The sequence below is a fragment of the Thalassophryne amazonica genome, chromosome 7 (genome assembly GCF_902500255.1).
Source record: "Thalassophryne amazonica chromosome 7, fThaAma1.1, whole genome shotgun sequence".
NCBI lineage: Eukaryota > Metazoa > Chordata > Actinopteri > Batrachoidiformes > Batrachoididae > Thalassophryne > Thalassophryne amazonica.
The window spans coordinates 10,069,283-10,090,430 of NC_047109.1; the positions used below are offsets into that span (position 1 = coordinate 10,069,283).

At 42.1% G+C, this 21,148-nt stretch overlaps 1 protein-coding gene across 1 annotated transcript in view; it reads right to left on the reverse strand.

Moving 5' to 3' along the window:
- LOC117513617 (2-iminobutanoate/2-iminopropanoate deaminase-like) overlaps nucleotides 1-21,148 on the reverse strand; it is a 73,088-nt gene that overhangs the window by 1,595 nt on the left and 50,345 nt on the right. The gene's annotated exons all lie outside the window — the stretch shown is intronic.

The window sequence follows — 21,148 nt, forward strand, 5'->3', positions numbered from 1 at the left end:
GGTAATGTTTATAGGTAAAAAGGTAGCTGACATTTTTCAAAGGTGGTAATAAATTATGCAAAGTTTCTATAATGAGTTGGAATGGCATGTGAGTCCAAAATATCTTTAGAACCTTAGACTTATGTCATTTTAATAGTAATTTACTGTCTTAATGTATTTATAAATTGTTTAGGTTCTTTTTATCATATACACACTATTATCATTATTATAATTATTATTATCATTGTTATTATTATTAGTATTATTTTATTTTATTTTTTCTTCTATTTTGTTATTTGATTTTTAAAATGGACCACAATAGAAATAAGTTGTTTCACTTTCTTGTGTCATCCATATATTTTTAACATATTTGCAATTATATTATGTACTTATATTGAACGTACTAAATAAAATCACGCATGCACACACGCACGCTTTTAATATATAGATGACTTACCACCCCCTGCTGAATTGCCGTGTGAGTCCAGAATGTAAATATCAATGTTCATTGTTCAGTGAAGAGACGTTGGAGACGGCTTTTGCTGTGATTTGGCGCATTATACTGGTGGTTGGCTCTCACTGCGGTATTGTATCACTTCCTGTTCCGGAGCACAGCGGTGTTTTTCTGTATCTGTTAGCTGTTTAATCTGTGCAGTTAGATTGATCTAGTTATCTAGATTACAATTTGTTTCCCAGTGTAATCTTTACGTGCCTTAACTAAAGCACTCCTTCTGCTGAATCACCTCTAAATTATTTACACATTATTCACTTTGCGTGTTTTTAGGAATCCGCTAGCTTAGCATAGCTACTAGCTCTTAGCCGATTTAGCATGGTGGCTTCTCCTGTCTCTCCCGCACTTTTCTGCTCTGGGTGTGAAATGTTTAGTTATTCCTCGGCCTCCTTTAGCAGTAACGGTACTTGTAATAAGTGTAGCTTATTCGTAGCTTTGGAGGCCAGGCTGGGCAAATTGGAGACTCGGCTCCGCACCGTGGAAAATTCTACAGCTAGCCAGGCCCCTGTAGTCGGTGCGGACCAAGGTAGCTTAGCCGCTGTTAGTTACCCCCTGGCAGATCCCGAGCAGCCGGGAAAGCAGGCTGACTGGGTGACTGTGAGGAGGAAGCATAGCCCTAAACAGAAGCCCCGTGTACACCGCCAACCCGTTCACATCTCTAACCGTTTTTCCCCACTTGACGACACACCCGCCGAGGATCAAACTCTGGTTATTGGCGACTCTGTTTTGAGAAATGTGAAGTTAGCGACACCAGCAACCATAGTCAATTGTCTTCCGGAGGCCAGAGCAGGCGACATTGAAGGAAATTTGAAACTGCTGGCTAAGGCTAAGCGTAATTTGGTAAGATTGTAATTCACGTCGGCAGTAATGACACCCGGTTACGCCAATCGGAGGTCACTAAAATTAACATTAAATCGGTGTGTAACTTTGCAAAAACAATGTCGGACTCTGTAGTTTTCTCTGGGCCCCCTCCCCAATCAGACCGGGAGTGACATGTTTAGCCGCATGTTCTCCTTGAATTGCTGGCTGTCTGAGTGGTGTCCAAAAAATGAGGTGGGCTTCATAGATATTGGCAAAGCTTCTAGGGAAAACCTGGGTCTTGTTAGGAGAGACAGCATCCATCCCACTTTGGATGGAGCAGCTCTCATTTCTAGAAATCTGGCCAATTTTCTTAAATCCTCCAAACCGTGACTATCCAGGGTTGGGACCAGGAAGCAGAGTTGTAGTCTTACACACCTCTCTGCAGCTTCTCTCCCCCTGCCATCCCCTCATTACCCCATCCCCGTAGAGACGGTGCCTGCTCCCAGACTACCAATAACCAGCAAAAATCTATTTAAGCATAAAAATTCAAAAAGAAAAAATAATAATATAGCACCTTCAACTGCACCACAGACTAAAACAGTTAAATGTGGTCTATTAAACATTAGGTCTCTCTCTTCTAAGTCCCTGTTGGTAAATGATATAATAATTGATCAACATATTGATTTATTCTGCCTTACAGAAACCTGGTTACAGCAGGATGAATATGTTAGTTTAAATGAGTCAACACCCCCCGAGTCACACTAACTGTTAGAATGCTCGTAGCACGGGCCGGGGCGGAGGATTAGCAGCAATCTTCCATTCCAGCTTATTAATTAATCAAAAACCCAGACAGAGCTTTAATTCATTTGAAAGCTTGACTCTTAGTCTTGTCCATCCAAATTGGAAGTCCCAAAAACCAGTTTTATTTGTTATTATCTATCGTCCACCTGGTCGTTACTGTGAGTTTCTCTGTGAATTTTCAGACCTTTTGTCTGACTTAGTGCTTACCTCAGATAAGATCATTATAGTGGGCGATTTTAACATCCACACAGATGCTGAGAATGACAGCCTCAACACTGCATTTAATCTATTATTAGACTCTATTGGCTTTGCTCAAAAAGTAAATGAGTAGACCCACCACTTTAATCATATCTTAGATCTTGTTCTGACTTATAGTATAGAAATAGAAGACTTAACAGTATTCATCTTTCAGGCTCCTCTCCTGTGGAACCAGCTCCCAATTCAGATCAGGGAGACAGACACCCTCTCTACTTTTAAGATTAGGCTTAAAACTTTCCTTTTTGCTAAAGCTTATAGTTAGGGCTGGATCAGGTGACCCTGAACCATCCCTTAGTTATGCTGCTATAGACGTAGACTGCTGGGGGGTTCCCATGATGCACTGTTTCTTTCTCTTTTTGCTCTATATGCACCACTCTGCATTTAATCATTAGTGATCGATGTCTGGTCCCCTCCACAGCATGTCTTTTTCCTGGTTCTCTCCCTCAGCCCCAACCAGTCCCAGCAGAAGACTGCCCCTCCCTGAGCCTGGTTCTGCTGGAGGTTTCTTCCTGTTAAAAGGGAGTTTTTCCTTCCCACTGTAGCCAAGTGCTTGCTCACAGGGGGTCGTTTTGACCGTTGGGGTTTTACATAATTATTGTATGGCCTTGCCTTACAATATAAAGCGCCTTGGGGCAACTGTTTGTTGTGATTTGGCGCTATATAAAAAATTGATTGATTGATTGATCCAGTGTTGTTAGCTAATATATGTAGCCTTTCTAAAAATATTAATCCTATCAATGTTTGGTTTTGGCGCCATTAATACTTGACCCAAAATATATAAGCATACCAAACTGCAAATGTCAGCTCTCCACAGGCCATCAGGTGTGCATGCATGCAGGCACACAGACATGCATGCATGCACACCTTCTCGTCTTTTCTGCAATCTGCTGTAAACAGGTGCTTTTAAATCAAATCAAATGAAATTAATTTATATCAATTTTATTTATATAGCACCAAATCACAACAAACAGTTGCCCCAAGGTGCTTTATATTGTAAGACAAAGCCATACAATAATTACGGAAAAACCCCAACGGTCAAAACGACCCCCTGTGAGCAAGCACTTGGCGACAGTGGGAAGGAAAAACTCCCTTTTAACAGGAAGAAACCTCCAGCAGAACCAGGCTCAGGGAGGGGCAGTCTTCTGCTGGGACTGGTTGGGGCTGAGGGAGAGAACCAGGAAAAAGACATGCTGTGGAGGGGAGCAGAGATCAATCACTAATGATTAAATGCAGAGTGGTGCATACAGAGCAAAAAGATAAAGAAACACTCATGCACTCGTGCATCATGGGAACCCCCCAGCAGTCTAAGTCTATAGCAGCATAACTAAGGGATGGTTCAGGGTCACCTTATCCAGCCCTAACTATAAGCTTTAGCAAAAAGGAAAGTTTTAAGCCTAATCTTAAAAGTAGAGAGGGTGTCTGTCTCCCTGATCCGAATTGGGAGCTGGTTCCACAGGAGAGGAGCCTGAAAGCTGAAGGCTCTGCCTCCCATTCTACTCTTACAAACCCTAGGAACTACAAGTAAGCCTGCAGTCTGAGAGCGAAGCGCTCTATTGGGGTGATGTGGTACTATGAGGTCCCTAAGGTAAGATGGGACCTGATTATTCAAAACCTTATAAGTAAGAAGAATAATTTTAAATTATATTCTAGAATTTACAGGAAGCCAATGAAGAGAGGCCAATATGGGTGAGATATGCTCTCTCCTTCTAGTCCCTGTCAGTACTCTAGCTGCAGTATTTTGAATTAACTGAAGGCTTTTCAGGGAACTTTTAGGACAACCTGATAATAATGAATTACAATAGTCCAGCCTAGAGGAAATAAATGCATGAATTAGTTTTTCAGCATCACTCTGAGACAAGACCTTTCTAATTTTAGAGATATTGTTGTATGGCTGGGGGGCCTGGCTGCCTTTTTGTTTCTGTCTTTTGTTTTTCCTTCCAGGTGGCTTGCATTTGGGACTGAGTGGCTGTGTTGCTGAGGTTATCAGGACCTCACCCTGATCACCTGCGGCTCGTCAGGACTCACAGCTGAGGTGCATCTATATGGAGTGGAACATGGTGGCATTTAAGACTGGAGTATACAGTGTGTATTTGCCAGAGACTCGACCTTGTGACCAGACGGGTGAGATCGTCGTCTCGGGAGCCATCTCATCATCAGTGGATGCAGAGAACGTCCAGGGTTTGATGCACGGTCTGTGAAAGAGGAGGGGGTGAGGTCTCACGCTCGTCAGCACACTTCCTGAGGTACGTTAGATTTTGTGACTAACATTTATACAGTCAGTAAATGTGGTGTCCCTCACACCTTTTTATATTGAGCTGTATGTTAGTCATGTATCGGCTTCCACTGCAGTGGAGTTATGTGAACTGGATGTTCCATGCCTGCAGGTTGGGAAGTTGATTAGTAATCAAGCCAGGAAGTGTTTGCTGTTTGTACACCTTTAAGTGTTCTCTCTGTGTGTAGAGTGTGGACTCACATAATGGTTCCTTCTTTCACAGACTCGGTTTGTTGCGGCCACCTGGGGGGTGTCGGCAGGGTCCTTGGGTCCGAACAGCTTCTGGCTCCGGACCGTTAGCGCTGCTGGGAGCGCACCACGCCAGACCGCACTTTCTGTTATTTTTGTATCACTGTTATGTATTAAATTCAGTTAGCCTTTGTACCGTGCTCTGCTTATTTCATACTGGGTCCTTCAAACGCTGGTCGGTTCTCCGAGCTGCGTCCGACACATAACAGAAGTCTCTGGCCAAACATCACGGACCCAGCGGTAGCAGAGACGGTAACGCGCCGGGAAGGCGGCAGCAGACGTTCAGTAGTTATCCGGATCAGTTGCGGGTGCTCTCGGCCCGGATGGTGCGTGTTTGAGACCCATTGCTGAATACTGATTTGTGCTCTCTTGCAGCCGTGTTCCTGTGTTTGTGCCTTATCCGAGGGTCGTGGTGGAGTGTGACTGGCGACGGCTTCGCGTCACGCTCCGACCGGATAAGAGGTTTAAACGGGAGCTGCAAGAGTGAGTCTGTAATGGGTGAACGCGCACGGCGGAGCTCTGTGGCACGGGTCGCGGTGCTTCCTGTGTTACAGTCGTAGCCCCGTTTCCCCGGGTAATGATAGCTACTGCGTCTGTTGTGTCAGCTCCGGTGTTATTTAGTTGAATCACATTTTTGGTTGTGTGTTGCTCACAGCTGCGCACAGAAAAGCAGCTCGTTTGTTTTCTCTGTCACCAAAGGGTTTTTTTTATTTTTAGCACTCTGGCTCCCTCTGTTGGTGACTGAGTCACATTACCGTCAAGCTCTTAAGTTGGAACAGGTGTGTTCCATTTGTTTGAGCTTGACGGTATAAATCACTTATTTGTTTTGTGTTAGTTCATTTCGTGTGGGTGTTTTTTGAGTTGGTTTTTGTGTGGGATTTTATTTTTTGTTTTACACTATTTAGTGTCTGGGTCGTGACCCTGCAGTTCTGTCAAAAAAAAGAAAAAAAAAAGAAAAAAGAAAAAAGGACCCAAACAACTGTATGTTGGTCTGTTAGTCTTTCTTTTTATTTCTTTTTGTTTCACCTCCCCAGGGTTTGATGGGACGGTCCCCTGGGGGGGTGATGGGGTGGTACTTGGGTTTTTTTTTTCTTTTTTTTTTGTTTGCTTTTGTTATGCCCTCTCTTCTCCTCTGACTCCAGCCGGGTGAGCCGTAGTGTCGGCATTGCTGGAGGGGTGCAGTTTGGTTGTGCTGGGCATTTCCCTGGTAGCCTCTGCACCCAGGAGGGGGGGGGGGGGGGGGGGGGGGGTTGGGGGTATTTTCTTTTTCTTCCCTCTCTTCTCCTCTGGCTCCAGCCGGGTGAGCCGTAGTGTCGGCGTTGCTGGAGGGGTGCAGTTTGGTTGTGCTGGGCATTTCCCAGGTAGCCTCTGCACCCGGGAGGGGGGGGGGGGTTTGGGGTATTTTCTTTTTCTTCCCTCTCTTCTCCTCTGGCTCCAACCGGGTGAGCCGTAGTGTCGGCGTTGCTGGAGTGGTGCAGTGTGGTTATGCTGGGTGTTTCCCAGGTAACCTCTGCACCTGGGGGGGGGGGTGTTTTTTGATTCCCTGTTCCACCTCCGGCTTCAGCACGCCTTTGGCCGTCTGCCATCGGCGTGGCTGAGGTTTGGGGCAGTGGGATATACCCGCAGCTAGTGGCTGGTGTAGAAGTCGGAGGAGTGGCGCCGTTTTGTGCCGTTTGCCATAACCGCTGTTCCACTCCTCCCGGTTGGCTTCTGGGGTATAGTCACGGTTGGTGACACTGGACGTGCTTCCAGTTTCCACTGCGCCAAGGGGGTGGGGTTGGGGTTGTTTTGTTTGTATGTTTTTTTTTTCCTCTCTTCTTGTTTTTTCCCCCCCAGTTTCCGCCCTCGGGGTTTGACTGTGGTGTCCTCTGGGGGGGAAGGGGCTGTGGGTCCATCTAGCCATAGACGGCCGGGGCTGGGTCCGTTGGTCATGAGGGGAGGCGTCTCCTGGGGTTGACGAGTCATCCTCTGGGAGGCGCTGGGAGTCCCCGTGGGTGACGTTGGATCCCAGAGGGACCTCGGCTGTGGTTATTACTCCTGGAGCTGGCAGGAAGTCCTCTGGGGGGTGTTGGTCCCTACATGTTGTTTGGGGGGGGGGGGGGTGTTTTGGCGTTTTTATTTGTAAGCATAGGTTTGGGGTTTTTTCTTTTCTCCTCTTCCCGGGGTTTGATGGGACGGTCCCCTGGGGAGGGGGGGTGGTTTGGTTGTTTGTGTTTGTCTTTTTTGTTTTATGACTAATGACCGCACATGGTTGGATAAAGGCTGACCGCACAGGTTTAAGAACTCCTGGCCACACCTGTGCTAAGTGACTGACTGAAACAAAGGCAAGGATGCAGCCAGAGGAGAGGACATCAACCATTCTATTGGAAGACGAATGCAGATGCGGTTTCCAGCCATGGTCCCTGGAGGGGGGTGTTTCTCCTGGGCCAGGTTTGTGTGGTCGCCGGGAGGCTTCCCGTGAGGGTGGGGTACTGTTGTATGGCTGGGGGGCCTGGCTGCCTTTTTGTTTCTGTCTTTTGTTTTTCCTTCCAGGTGGCTTGCATTTGGGACTGAGTGGCTGTGTTGCTGAGGTTATCAGGACCTCACCCTGATCACCTGCGGCTCGTCAGGACTCACAGCTGAGGTGCATCTATATGGAGTGGAACATGGTGGCATTTAAGACTGGAGTATACAGTGTGTATTTGCCAGAGACTCGACCTTGTGACCAGACGGGTGAGATCGTCGTCTCGGGAGCCATCTCATCATCAGTGGATGCAGAGAACGTCCAGGGTTTGATGCACGGTCTGTGAAAGAGGAGGGGGTGAGGTCTCACGCTCGTCAGCACACTTCCTGAGGTACGTTAGATTTTGTGACTAACATTTATACAGTCAGTAAATGTGGTGTCCCTCACACCTTTTTATATTGAGCTGTATGTTAGTCATGTATCGGCTTCCACTGCAGTGGAGTTATGTGAACTGGATGTTCCATGCCTGCAGGTTGGGAAGTTGATTAGTAATCAAGCCAGGAAGTGTTTGCTGTTTGTACACCTTTAAGTGTTCTCTCTGTGTGTAGAGTGTGGACTCACATAATGGTTCCTTCTTTCACAGACTCGGTTTGTTGCAGCCACCTGGGGGGTGTCGGCGGGGTCCTTGGGTCCGAACAGCTTCTGGCTCCGGACCGTTAGCGCTGCTGGGAGCGCACCACGCCAGACCGCACTTTCTGTTATTTTTGTATCACTGTTATGTATTAAATTCAGTTAGCCTTTGTACCGTGCTCTGCTTATTTCATACTGGGTCCTTCAAACGCTGGTCGGTTCTCCGAGCTGCGTCCGACACATAACAGATATTGCGCAAATGCAAAAAAGCAGTCCTACATATTTTTTTAATATGCGCTTTGAATGACATATCCTGATCAAAAATGACTCCAAGATTTCTCACAGTATTACTAGAGGTCAGGGTAATGCCATCCAGAGTAAGGATCTGGTTAGACACCATGTTTCTAAGATTTGTGGGGCCAAGTACAATAACTTCAGTTTTATCTGAGTTTAAAAGCAGGAAATTAGAGGTCATCCATGTCTTTATGTCTGTAAGACAATCCTGCAGTTTAGCTAATTGGTGTGTGTCCTCTGGCTTCATGGATAGATAAAGCTGGGTATCATCTGCGTAACAATGAAAACTTAAGCAATGCTGTCTAATAATACTGCCTAAGGGAAACATGTATAAAGTGAATAAAATTGGTCCTAGCACAGAACCTTGTGGAACTCCATAATTAACCTTAGTCTGTGAAGAAGATTCCCCATTTACATGAACAAATTGTAATCTATTAGATAAATATGATTCAAACCACCGCAGCGCAGTGCCTTTAATACCTATGGCATGCTCTAATCTCTGTAATAAACTTTTATGGTCAGCAGTATCAAAAGCAGCACTGAGGTCTAACAGAACAAGCACAGAGATGAGTCCACTGTCTGAGGCCATAAGAAGATCATTTGTAACCTTCACTAATGCTGTTTCTGTACTATGATGAATTCTAAAACCTGACTGAAACTCTTCAAATAGACCATTCCTCTGCAGATGATCAGTTAGCTGTTTTACATCTACCCTTTGAAGAATTTTTGAGAGAAAAGGAAAGTTGGAGATTGGCCTATAATTAGCTAAGATAGCTGGGTCAAGTGATGGCTTTTTAAGTAATGGTTTAATTACTGCCACCTTAAAAGCCTGTGGTACATAGCCAACTAATAAAGATAGATTGATCATATTTAAGATCGAAGCATTAATTAATGGTAGGGCTTCCTTGAGCAGCCTGGTAGGAATGGGTAGAATGGTTTGGAGGAAGTAACTAATGAAAATAACTCAGACAGAACAATCGGAGAGAAAGAGTCTAACCAAGTACCGGCATCACTGAAAGCAGCCAAAGATAATGATATGTCTTTGGGGTGGTTATGAGTAATTTTTTTTTCTCTAATAGTTAAAATTTTATTAGCAAAGAAAGTCATGAAGTCATTACTAGTTAAAGTTAAAAGAATACTCGGCTCAATAGAGCTCTGACTCTTTGTCAGCCTGGCTACAGTGCTGAAAAGAAACCTGGAGTTGTTCTTATTTTCTTCAATTAGTGATGAGTAGTAAGATGTCCTAGCTTTATGGAGGGCTTTTTTATAGAGCAACAGACTCTTTTTCCAGGCTAAGTGAAGATCTTCTAAATTAGTGAGATGCCATTTCCTCTCCAACTTACGGGTTATCTGCTTTAAGCTGCGAGTTTGTGAGTTATACCACAGAGTCAGGCACTTCTGATTTAAGGCTCTCTTTTTCAGAGGAGCTACAGCATCCAAAGTTGTCTTCAATGAGGATGTAAAACTATTGACGAGATACTCTATCTCACTCAGAGTTTAGGTAGCTACTCTGCACTGTGTTGGTATATGGCATTAGAGAACATAAAGAAGGAATCATATCCTTAAACCTAGTTACAGCGCTTTCTGAAAGACTTCTACTGTAATGAAACTTATTCCCCACTGCTGGGTAGTCCATCAGAGTAAATGTAAATGTTATTAAGAAATGATCAGACAGAAGGGAGTTTTCAGGGAATACTGTTAAGTCTTCAATTTCCATACCATAAGTCAGAACAAGATCTAAGATATGATTAAAGTGGTGGATGGACTCATTTACATTTTGAGCAAAGCCAATAGAGTCTAACAATAGATTAAATGCAGTGTTGAGGCTGTCATTCTCAGCATCTGTGTGGATGTTAAAATCGCCCACTATAATTATCTTATCTGAGCTAAGCACTAAGTCAGACAAAAGGTCTGAAAATTCACAGAGAAACTCACAGTAACGACCAGGTGGACGATAGATAATAACAAATAAAACTGGTTTTGGGACTTCCAATTTGGATGGACAAGACTAAGAGTCAAGCTTTCAAATGAATTAAAGCTCTGTCTGGGTTTTGGATTAATTAATAAGCTGGAATGGAAGATTGCTGCTAATCCTCCGCCTCGGCCCGTGCTACGAGCATTCTGGCAGTTAGTGTGACTCGGGGGTGTTGACTCATTTATGTTGATCAATTATTATATCATTTACTAACAGGGACTTAGAAGAGAGAGACCTAATGTTTAAAAGACCACATTTAACTGTTTTAGTCTGTGGTGCAGTTGAAGGTGCTATATTATTTTTTCTTTTTGAATTTTTGTGCTTAAATAGATTTTTGCTGGTTATTGGTGGTCTGGGAGCAGGCACCGTCTCTACGGGGATGGGGTAATGAGGGGATGGCAGTTTTTGCCATTTGCCAATTACAGTTTTTGCCGACTGCTTACACCCAAAGTGAATGTTTAGACTAAAATTTCAAATTCAAAACTTCTTGTAACAATAGCTAAAACACAATGTGACAATACCTTAAACACATTTTCTGCTTTGCACTTTGCTTGCAATTCCACAACACAGTTGTTGCAGAAAATTACACACAGTTTCCTACATTAGACAATGGGAAACACTTATGCACACATCTGAAAACACACACAGAAAGCTCACCACCAATCAGTCTGACCTTTGGCACTACAAATAGAGCTCAAGTAAGATATTTTGTCAAATCTGCAATCATGGAGGTAGTAAGACCCAGAGGAAGAGGACAAGGAAGACAGGGATACGTGGACAAGGACAATGAAGAGCAAGAAGGAGAAATGTTTCAGATAAAATTCAAGCAACTTTGGTGGACCATGTGATGAACCACAGCCTCAGACTGAGGGAAGCTGCACTCTAATTGATGTAAGAATTTGCATATTTTGTTCTTTTGTTATTTCAATTTAGTTATTTCATAATGCCACAAGACTTTTCCGGTTACGTAAGTTGAAATAACTTTATGTAGTGAAGTTACAGTAAAATAATTTAAGAAAATCTATGCAAATTGTTACATCACTTTTTCTCATTGAGACAGTGGTTCATTTTTTAGAGTGTGGACAAAGGGTCAACTCAAACCTCAGCCACCACACAGTGGGTAATACTGCCAAGTACAATATCATTCTGATGTTACTGTACCATCTATATAAACTACAGTACTGTAAACACTTGTTTCCATTGTTTTGTTTTTTGAATTTGAGCTGTGCAGTACTCTGTCTTTCTTTAGGTATTTGTAAGAAATTACTACTTCTTTGTGAAATAAAAAAGCAGGTAAATAAGTTTTGTTGCTCAGAACTGTAGCTGTCAGCTCTTGTTTGAGAAAAAGTACATAAAAATATACTGACTTCAGTGTTTTCTGTAAAACACATCAGTGTGTTGCTGTCAATTTGAAAGTGTTTCAAAATGGTGCATGTGTGTATCATTTTGTTGCTAGAATGAGATTAGAAGTTAGAAGAGATTGTTAGGTTCTGATTGTAGGGTTTCATTTTGACAGAGCTGTGAGGTGTTTCACAAGTGTTGTGTCTTATCTTGCTTTGGAGCCTTTTGGGGATGCTCCTTTTATACCCAATCATGACACTCACCTGTTTCCAATTAGGTGTTCTTTGAGCATTCATCAACTTTCCTAGTCTTTTTGTTGCCCCATCCCAACTTTTTTTGAAATGAAGAAAGATTTGCACAAAAACAACAAAGTTTATCAGTTTGAACATTAAATATCTTGTCTTTGTGGTGTATTCAATTAAATATAGGTTGAAGAGGAGTTGCAAATCATTGTATTCTGTTATTATTTACATTTTACACAACATCCCAACGTCATTGGAATTGGGGCTGTAGAGTGTTGACACAGTGAGCCAAATTTTGCAAAATGTGTGTAAGCGATCGGCAAAACCTGTAATTTGACAAACAGAGATGGTGACAGAAGACATTAAAAGCACTACACATTTCACTCATGGTGCCAACATGACACTTAAGTTACTCATGGTAACAGCAACATAACACTTAACAAAACTGACTAAACCAATTGAACTACAAAAACACAATAAATCAATAACACTAAACACTGATAAACAAACATGAATCACAATAACAACATTTACAACCTCAAAACTCTGAACTCCCATGGTGCACTGCAGCACAATGTCCATTGTTTACTAGTTAGCTAAAATCACTAATTTCTAAAAAATAAATAAATAAAATTATCCTATCAACTTTCCATTTTCACAGCCTTCATCCTTGACCCAAAATACATAATCATACCAAACGGCAAAATTCAGCTTTCCCCGGTTTTTGCGTGATTGAAACCACACACACGCACGCACGCACGCACGCACGCACGCACGCACGCACACACACACACACACACACACACACACACACACACACACACACACACACACACACACACACACACACACACACACAGGCCATTTGGCTATTATAGAATAAAATAATAAGTATTACATTCATAAAACTTCTATACTGTTGTTGGCTCAAATGCCTCATATGCTGTGCATTTCAAAACATTTTGCCACAGATAAATCTGCTGTTTGCTGGTTGTCCTGATGCTTGCTGGTGGGGCGTCACATTCCCTTCCGCTCATCACGTCTCCACTCTGCAGCAGCTCTGACAGACAAATATAATCAGGAAGCTGCAGCATTCAGGCCACTCAGTCTTTCTGTTGGTCTCATTTAGGAACGCCCGTGATTTTAGGCATGAAATATTTCTGACATTAGCAACAGAAAATGTGAGATACCACACTCTGTTGTTTCATATTAGGATGTGCATGCTTACGTGCATGCTGCAGTATCCCAGCGCTGCACTGAGCAGAACATGTGCAGAGTTGATCACATCACACCATCACTGGCTCCTTGTGACTGTGAGAACTGATTTCAAGGTTTTGCTGCTGACATATGAAGCTCTAAATGGTCGTGCATTGATTGATCTCACTAAACATGTTGAGCCTTATGTGCCATCTCTTGCACTGAGGTCACAGGATGCAGACTTACTTTGTGTTTGCAGGATGAAAAAGAAGTCAGCAGGCTTCAGAGCCTTTGCCTATTATACTCCTCCACTGTGGAACAGCTTACCCTTTGACATTAAGTTGTTTTCTGCTGTTTTATAGTTTATTTACAGTTGTGCTCAAAGGTTTACATACCTCTGTTCTTAATACTGTGTATTGCCCCTTTAACATCAGCAACAGCTTGGAGTCTTTTGTGGTCTTTGTGGACGAGGCTCTCTGATGGTGAAGCTGCCAACGAATATGTCTTGGACTTTATTTACATTAATTGCAAAGAAATACAGACAGTATGGCACTTTATGGTAAATCTGCATGGAGTAGACAGTTCTCAAAAACTGAGAGACTGTGCCAGAAGGAGAAGAGTGAGGAAAGCCACCAAGACACCCAGACAACCCAGGAGAAGTTATGGGCTTATGTGGCTGTGAATGGAGAAATTGTGCACAGTGCAAGCTTTGCATTTTGCATCACTACTCTTAGCTTCATAGTGGAGTAGAGCAGAGAAGGATTTTCTTTCACCAAAACAGATCAAATCCAGGCTTGCATCTCAGATGTACCTTCTGGCAATTTGTAGCTAAACTTTCAGGTCTTCCTTTTAAGAAAATCCTCCTCTATACCACTTCATCATGAAGATGGATAACTGGTGATACAAAATACAAAGCTTGCACTGTGCATAAATTCTCCAGTCACAGCCACCTAAGCCTATAATTTCTTCTGGGTTGTCTGGGTGTCTTGGTGGCTTTCCTCACTCTTCTACTTCTTGCACAGTCACTCAGTTTTTGAGAACGTTCTACTCCAGAGGTGCCCAAGTTCAGTTCTCGAGATCTACTTTCCTGATACTCTTAGTTTTCTCTCTGCTCCAACACACCTGAATCCAATGAAAGATATGTTAGCAGGCTTTTAATGAGCCTTTCATTGGATTGGATTGGATTCATTGGAGACAGACACCCTCTCTACTTTTAAGATTAGGCTTAAAACTTTCCTTTTTGCTAAATCTTATAGTTAGGGCTGGATCAGGTGACCCTGAACCATCCCTTAGTTATGCTGCTATAGACTTAGACTGCTGGGGGGTTCCCATGATGCACTGAGTGTTTCTTTCTCTTTTTGCTCTGTATGCACCACTCTGCATTTAATCATTAGTGATCGATCTCTGCTCCCCTCCACAGCATGTCTTTTTCCTGGTTCTCTCCCTCAGCCCCAACCAGTCCCAGCAGCAGACTGCCCCTCCCTGAGCCTGGTTCTGCTGGAGGTTTCTTCCTGTTAAAAGGGAGTTTTTCCTTCCCACTGTCGCCAAGTGCTTGTTCACAGGGGGTCGTTTTGACCGTTGGGGTTTTTAGGTAATTATTGTATGGCCTTGCCTTACAATATAAAGCGCCTTGGGGCAACTGTTTGTTGTGGTTTGGCGCTATATAAATAAAATTGATTGATTGAATTGATTGATACATAATTTTGTTTTTTTGAGCACTTGGTAAATGTTTCTGCTTAAATTTTTTTTTCTGATTATCATTATTACTGTTACTCATCTTCTATAGTTTGACCGAATGGTTGTCAGCTTGTTCACAAACAGAATGATGAGAATGAGACTGTGACACAGGGGTCACCAACCCTGGTCATGGAGGGCACCCGTCCTACATGTTTTCCAACTGTCCGGTTCCACTCCCAGGAAATGAACTCTATCAGGTGTGTTCAGCCAATCAAGAGCTGGAAAACACGAGCTTTAAAAAAAAATCAGGTGTGACTTGAGTAGGTAGATGTGGAAAACATACAGGGCATGTGGACTCCAGGAACTCCAGGAACAGGGTTGATGATGACAAGAATAAAAGGTTTCCTTCCAGTCAGAACAAGCACATAAGTGTTATATTTGCTCTGTGGATTTTTCTTCAGGGCTTAAACAAAGAGCGTCTTCAATAAAGCAAATGTCCTGCTGCGGAAATGAAAGTATTATGAACACAGATTCTGAAAGACTTCATGTTGATTTCCTATTTTCTGCATTCCAAGTGGAGCTGAAATTAATCTGCTTTATCTGTCATTAATTGTACTGTGCAAAATTCTTAGCGGAATCAAAAAAATGCAACAACAAAATTCTTTAAAGAAATCAAATATTTTGTTATAAAACAGTAAACAGTTTAGAACTACATGTCACATATATATTTTTTTTAAATAACACATTTGGTTTCAGGTTTTCTGCTTGGTCGAAGTAACTCATCTACCACTGAGGTAAAACTTTGTGTTGATTAGGATGTAGTTTTCTTGATCATTTTTGTCATACATAAGGAGAAATTGAGGTGTAGGCATTTTTCATTTTTACCTCTGCCAAGGAGGATGAGTTCAGCCACATGCTGAATTTTTGTTTGTTTACAGGATTACATAAACTGTTTTCAGCAGATCACCAAGAGACTTGGTTGGGAGCGATCCAGTAACTGTTACTGTTGATCGGGATCTGAATGTGGATTTTTTTTTGTAAATTCTCTGATACATATGGAGATTAGTCACATTTCTACACTTGGTCAGTTCTTAAAAACTAACCTGTCAATCATATGTACATATCCAATGACTGAAAGTTGAAAAGTACAATTTCTTGCAGCTCCTAATAATGATGATATGAATTGCTTCACTGATGCCACATAGAGGTTGGATGAATTCCCACATTACCATGACCCTTTAGGTATCATGCACTGAACCTGATTGTTGGCTGACTGCACTGTTACACTCCTATAGTGACTTTGATTATGTTTTCTAGACATAAATATCAGCTGTAAACACCAGGGATGGGGAGACTAGTTGTAATAGTTGACTGTGACTAGCTGACATCCAACTAGTTCACTATTTTTATTAGTCGACTAGTTGAAAGCCATTTATTAAGTTCATTTAACCCTTAAAAGAACAGAGCTGTTCAGTGAAGAAAGTGTGTGAACCTTGGCGGGTGAGTTATAGTCAGCTCAAACGGGTCGTCTATGCCTAGTAAATGAATGCAGCTATTATCTTCATGCTAATGCTGTTTTTGTATTTGTGATTTTGTGTTTATATTTGTTAAAATAAATGTCACATTTGAGTTTTACCATGAAGACTCCAAATTGGCTTCATTCATTCAATGTCAAATTTAGTCGCTGACAAGTTGACTAGTCGATGACTAATGATACCCAACTAGTCAACTGATTTTCATTAGTTGTCCCAACCCTAGAAAATATTGTACCTTAGATAAACTTTTTCTTGTTTTTGCTTCTGTGTTTACAGCAGTCAAAAATGGCACCACTGCAGAAGAAGAAAAACTCATCAAGAACCAGCTGCAGCTGCCTGTGCAAACAGCTCCACCGCAGGATCCTGATCCAGGAGCTGCTGTTGCTGATGATGATGAGGCTGTGTTAGTGGCCCAGGAGGCCAAGGAGGATCTCAACTTCATGGAGGACCTTCTGGTTGTTACTGAACCACAGCTACAACTAGCCCAAGAACAGGGAGGTGTCACCTCTGAAGAGTCACCTGCAGCAAAGGTTGCTTCAACGGAACCATCTGACAAACTCATGGCTGCTCTGAAACAAGTGGAAGCACTCCCTACTGAGGACCAAGAAAAGCCTCTAGAAAATGCAGTGGTTGAGGCTTTTCCTCAAGTTATTGCCAAAAGTGAGGCTGCAGAGGAAGTCCCACTGGATGAAGCCGTTATAAATGTGCAGGCACAAGAACCTGCTCCAGTTGAGGAAGTTGCTATGCCAGTTAAAGCCTGTCCTTAAGTGTCCACCTGTGCTGATGAACCTGTTGCAAAAGAACTGGTGGTGGTCTCTGCAGCCGTGGAAGAGACGCCAGCTGCAGTGTTTGAGGTCTCCATGGAAGTGGCTGTGGAGGTAACGGCTTCAGCTAACACTGATGTTACTCCTAATAACTCAGCATCAGATGGAGCTTCACCAGGTGGACCTGAAGATTCAGCAACAGGTGATTCTCCAACAAAGGATGAAACATCAGAACTGGGCAATGCTTCAGCAACAGGTGTGGCTCCAACAACAGGTGAAGCTTCTGTTCCAGCTGAAACCTCAGTGGCCTTTGACACTACAGAGCCTGTAATAAATGTAGAAATTGCTCTAGCAACTATTCCAGAGATCCTACCGCTGTGTCTTGTCACAGCTGAGGCCTCAGATCTGCCTCAAATGCCTACCAAAGAACTCTCGGAACCACCTGCAACTACCCTACCATCAAAACCAGCCCAGAAAGGGGCAACATCAGCGTTATTGGCTGCAGAAAACTCTACAGAAGTGTCACCTGCTTCCTCAGAAGTTATACCAGCAACTGTGACCTCAGACTCTGCAGCACATAGTGGACAGGCTGCTGTGGTTGAGTCCAGTCCAGGGGAATCTGAAGCACCGTCAGCACCTCAGCCAACCTTTCAAATCCCACCTGGAGGTATAAAACACAGTTACTAACACCTCAGCACTACTCTTCCTTTCAAGAGTTTTACTCCTTTCTTGGTTTATTCATGCAAAAACAAAAGAAACAAACAAAAAAATCTTTGTCAACAATATTCCTGTTGTAGTTAAAACTCACATTAACAGCGCATCGACTATAATTAGGCAGTTCATTGTAAATGTCTTGTACACGTGACTGTGACGGGCCATAATGTAGTTTGGTCACATTCTTGTATCACATACGGCTGCCAGCTGCCATTGTGATACGTTAGGTGTGTGAGGGACTTTACAGCACATTTTCAGGCTCGCTGACTCAATTAAACACAGATTTCCCGTCAGTCCTGTCACGCCAGCTTCAGCGTGAAGAACCTCACTCTGAACCAAAGCAGTGGAAGCGTGCGTGACAGTTCTGGGTGGAGGTCAAACTCACTTCAGGCACAAAGAATGTGCAAGCAAGCAGAAAGAAGTCATTTCAAATAAGGATTTACAATTAGAAATCTACAAATGTAGTTTGGCTGCATGTGATCATTTAACATATTGGTGAGTAAAATCTTAGCCATGAAACTATTAAAATATCTCTAGACATGTTCTAAGTCAAAACTCAGTTTTAGATATCAATAACGGGGCAAGTACTTTATAAAGCAGGTTGTCCATGAATCAAAGTGTCAGAAGGTTCATCCTTGAGGAGTCCATCAGTGAAATACATCAAATAACCTAATGATCAATTCAGATTTAATGTCAGTCCTAACTTCTGTCTAGTTAATATTAACCTACACAGCTTCATGGTGGAGTGGAAAAGAGAAGGATTTTCGTCAGATGAAGATGTGACATTTCAGCTGCAGTTTGCCTGAAGACACATGGGAGACCTGAGCTTAGATTTGATCTGTTTTCCTATTGAACAGATTAGAATCATATTAAATTCCTTCTCTGTTGCACTCCAGCATGGAGCTGTGGAAGTAGTGGCATAACAGAAAACAGTTGCACTGGCCCCAGTTTCTCCAGTCACAACCACAGAAGCCTATACTTCCTTCAGATATGTCATGGGTGTCTTGGTGGCTTCCCTCACTGCTCTTCTTCTTGAGAAGTACCTACTCCAGATTTACCATGCAGTGACATATTATTTGTACTTCTTATTGATTGATGTAAATGAAGTCCAAGACATATTCAGTGACTTAGAAATGTTCATGTATCCAACCCCTGACTGGCTGGAAAAGTGATGATTTGTAGTCCTCATATTTTGTCTGTCTGATCATTTATGGGCTCTGAAAATGGGTAAACTGAAATAAAAATAATGAATTCCCTTCAACTTCTCCCTTGTTTCACTCAGGATTGCCACAGCAGATATGAGGTGGATCTGCATGTTGACTTGGCACGAGTTTTACACTGGATGCCCTCCTACAGGGAGAATGGGCAGGGGTGGCCTTGAACGCAGAACGTTCTGCACTGGAAACAAGCATAAACTCCACTCGACCACCACCCGTAAGACGCTGGGACAAAAATAAATGTGATAAATGGTTAATGTGATATTTTTAAGACGCCTTGAATTATTTGCTTCAAGTAGAGAAAGTACCTCAGTGGGATAAGGAGCTGGGTTACCAATACAGTATGTTGACCTGAGTTCCTGCTACTTTCATCTGCATCATTTCAGTCTCTCCAGCTGCAAATGGGTACCAACCTTGGCTGGGGAAGGAACCTGCAATGAACTGGTGTCAAACCCTCTCATCTGCTTCATGCTACAGAATCCGGGGATTAGCACTGCTACCAACAGACCTCTGGGTCAATAAAAGACTTCCCTCTTCCTTGACCTCAATTTTCAATTTCAATTTATTTTCATTTATATAGCGCCAAATCACAACAAAGTTGCCTCAAGGCGCTTCACACAAGTAAGGTCTAACCTTACCAACCTCAAACTAAAACTCTACACTACAAGTATATCTTGATTGTTTCATTTCAACTCCATTATGGTTGTCTACAGGCCAAATGACAAAAACTGCTACTGTCCAAATACCGATGGACCTCACAGTACAGCCAAAACTATACTTTGAATGTAGCTAAAATAAACAAGTGACAGCTGAAGCGAATATCAGAGTAAATTCCACCAGGTCCATTCCTCATAAACTCATTCCTTATTCCTTTGTAGAATGTTAACTTGACTACAAATTAGGGTTAGGGATGTGAGATCTACAGTCACAGCAAAATATCTAATTTAACACAATCTTCCAAAATAAGTAATTAAATAAAAGTGTAATTCACGTCTTAACAGTGTGTAATTCTCTTTGTGAAGGAAAAAAAAATACATAATAGTCTACATTCAAAACATTAAAGAACAGATTATTCATCTTATAGTCAAAGTCATTCAGTAAACTCAAGTCAATATTAATAACAAACAGACTTTCAGAATATTACTTCCTTAGCCTATAACTTGTAGGTTAAGGAATTACTGTACTGTCTTATGAGGTAATATAAAATAATGTCATAATAAAAATGACATAATTTCTAACCCTGTATTTGAAAAAAGAAGGTAACTCCTGTTATTTCTTAATATTAGACTGAATAAATCAAGGCAATATATTTTTGTTTGTTAAAAATAATAAGAAATAAGGTTACTTCATATTATATAGTATCTACATACATACCACAATAGCCCCATTCTTATTCTGTATACTTTGTAATTCTCTGTAATACAGTATTGTATAGTTTGTATAGTCATCTTCTATGTACCTCAGTTCCTGCGACTACAAAGACACACCATTAGGTAATCGTACTATTAGTTCAACAAAAAAACAAATACACAAAACAGCAAATTTTTTTTGCAAAGGTTACTGAACTTCAATTATATTTTACTTAAATCATTTGCTTGTAAAGTGGCTACATAAGCTCACCTTCACTAACATCCTCATTGTTGATTGTGTTCTTTTATGGTTTTGTCTTTTTATTGTGTTTTTAGCAGATTGAAACACTGCTTCGTTCAAGGTTCAAAGCAAAGCCGCACTGCAAACATGGTTGATTACATGGAAGAAATGAAACATTTGCGGTAAAACAAAGTTATTTAGCAACTAACCAATGACTAAATTAGTTGACAACTATTTTAATAATTGATTAAATCAATTAGTTGTTTTAGCACTGCTAAACACCTCTCCTCGTGCTGTCAGATCCTGTTTGGGATGTGTGTGTGTGTGTGTTTGTGTGTTGTGTGTGGCAGCGTGGCGTCTGTGTGCCTGGGCTAAACCATTGTACAACTGTGCAGGGGTGGGAAGGGCCTTCAGAGATTATGTTTTGCAACATTTATACATTCATTCTAATTATATTTTTTACAACATGAATTGTATGAACATTAATAACATACAACACAAAAATGTATTTAATGCCAGTTTTTTGTGCCCCCCCATACTGTGGGCCCTGGATACATTGTACCCTTTACCCTCCCCAGTCCGACGCACCTGACTGGAAGTAGAGGTGGGCGATACCGGGAATTTTGGTATTGATCCGATACCAAGTAAATACAGGCCC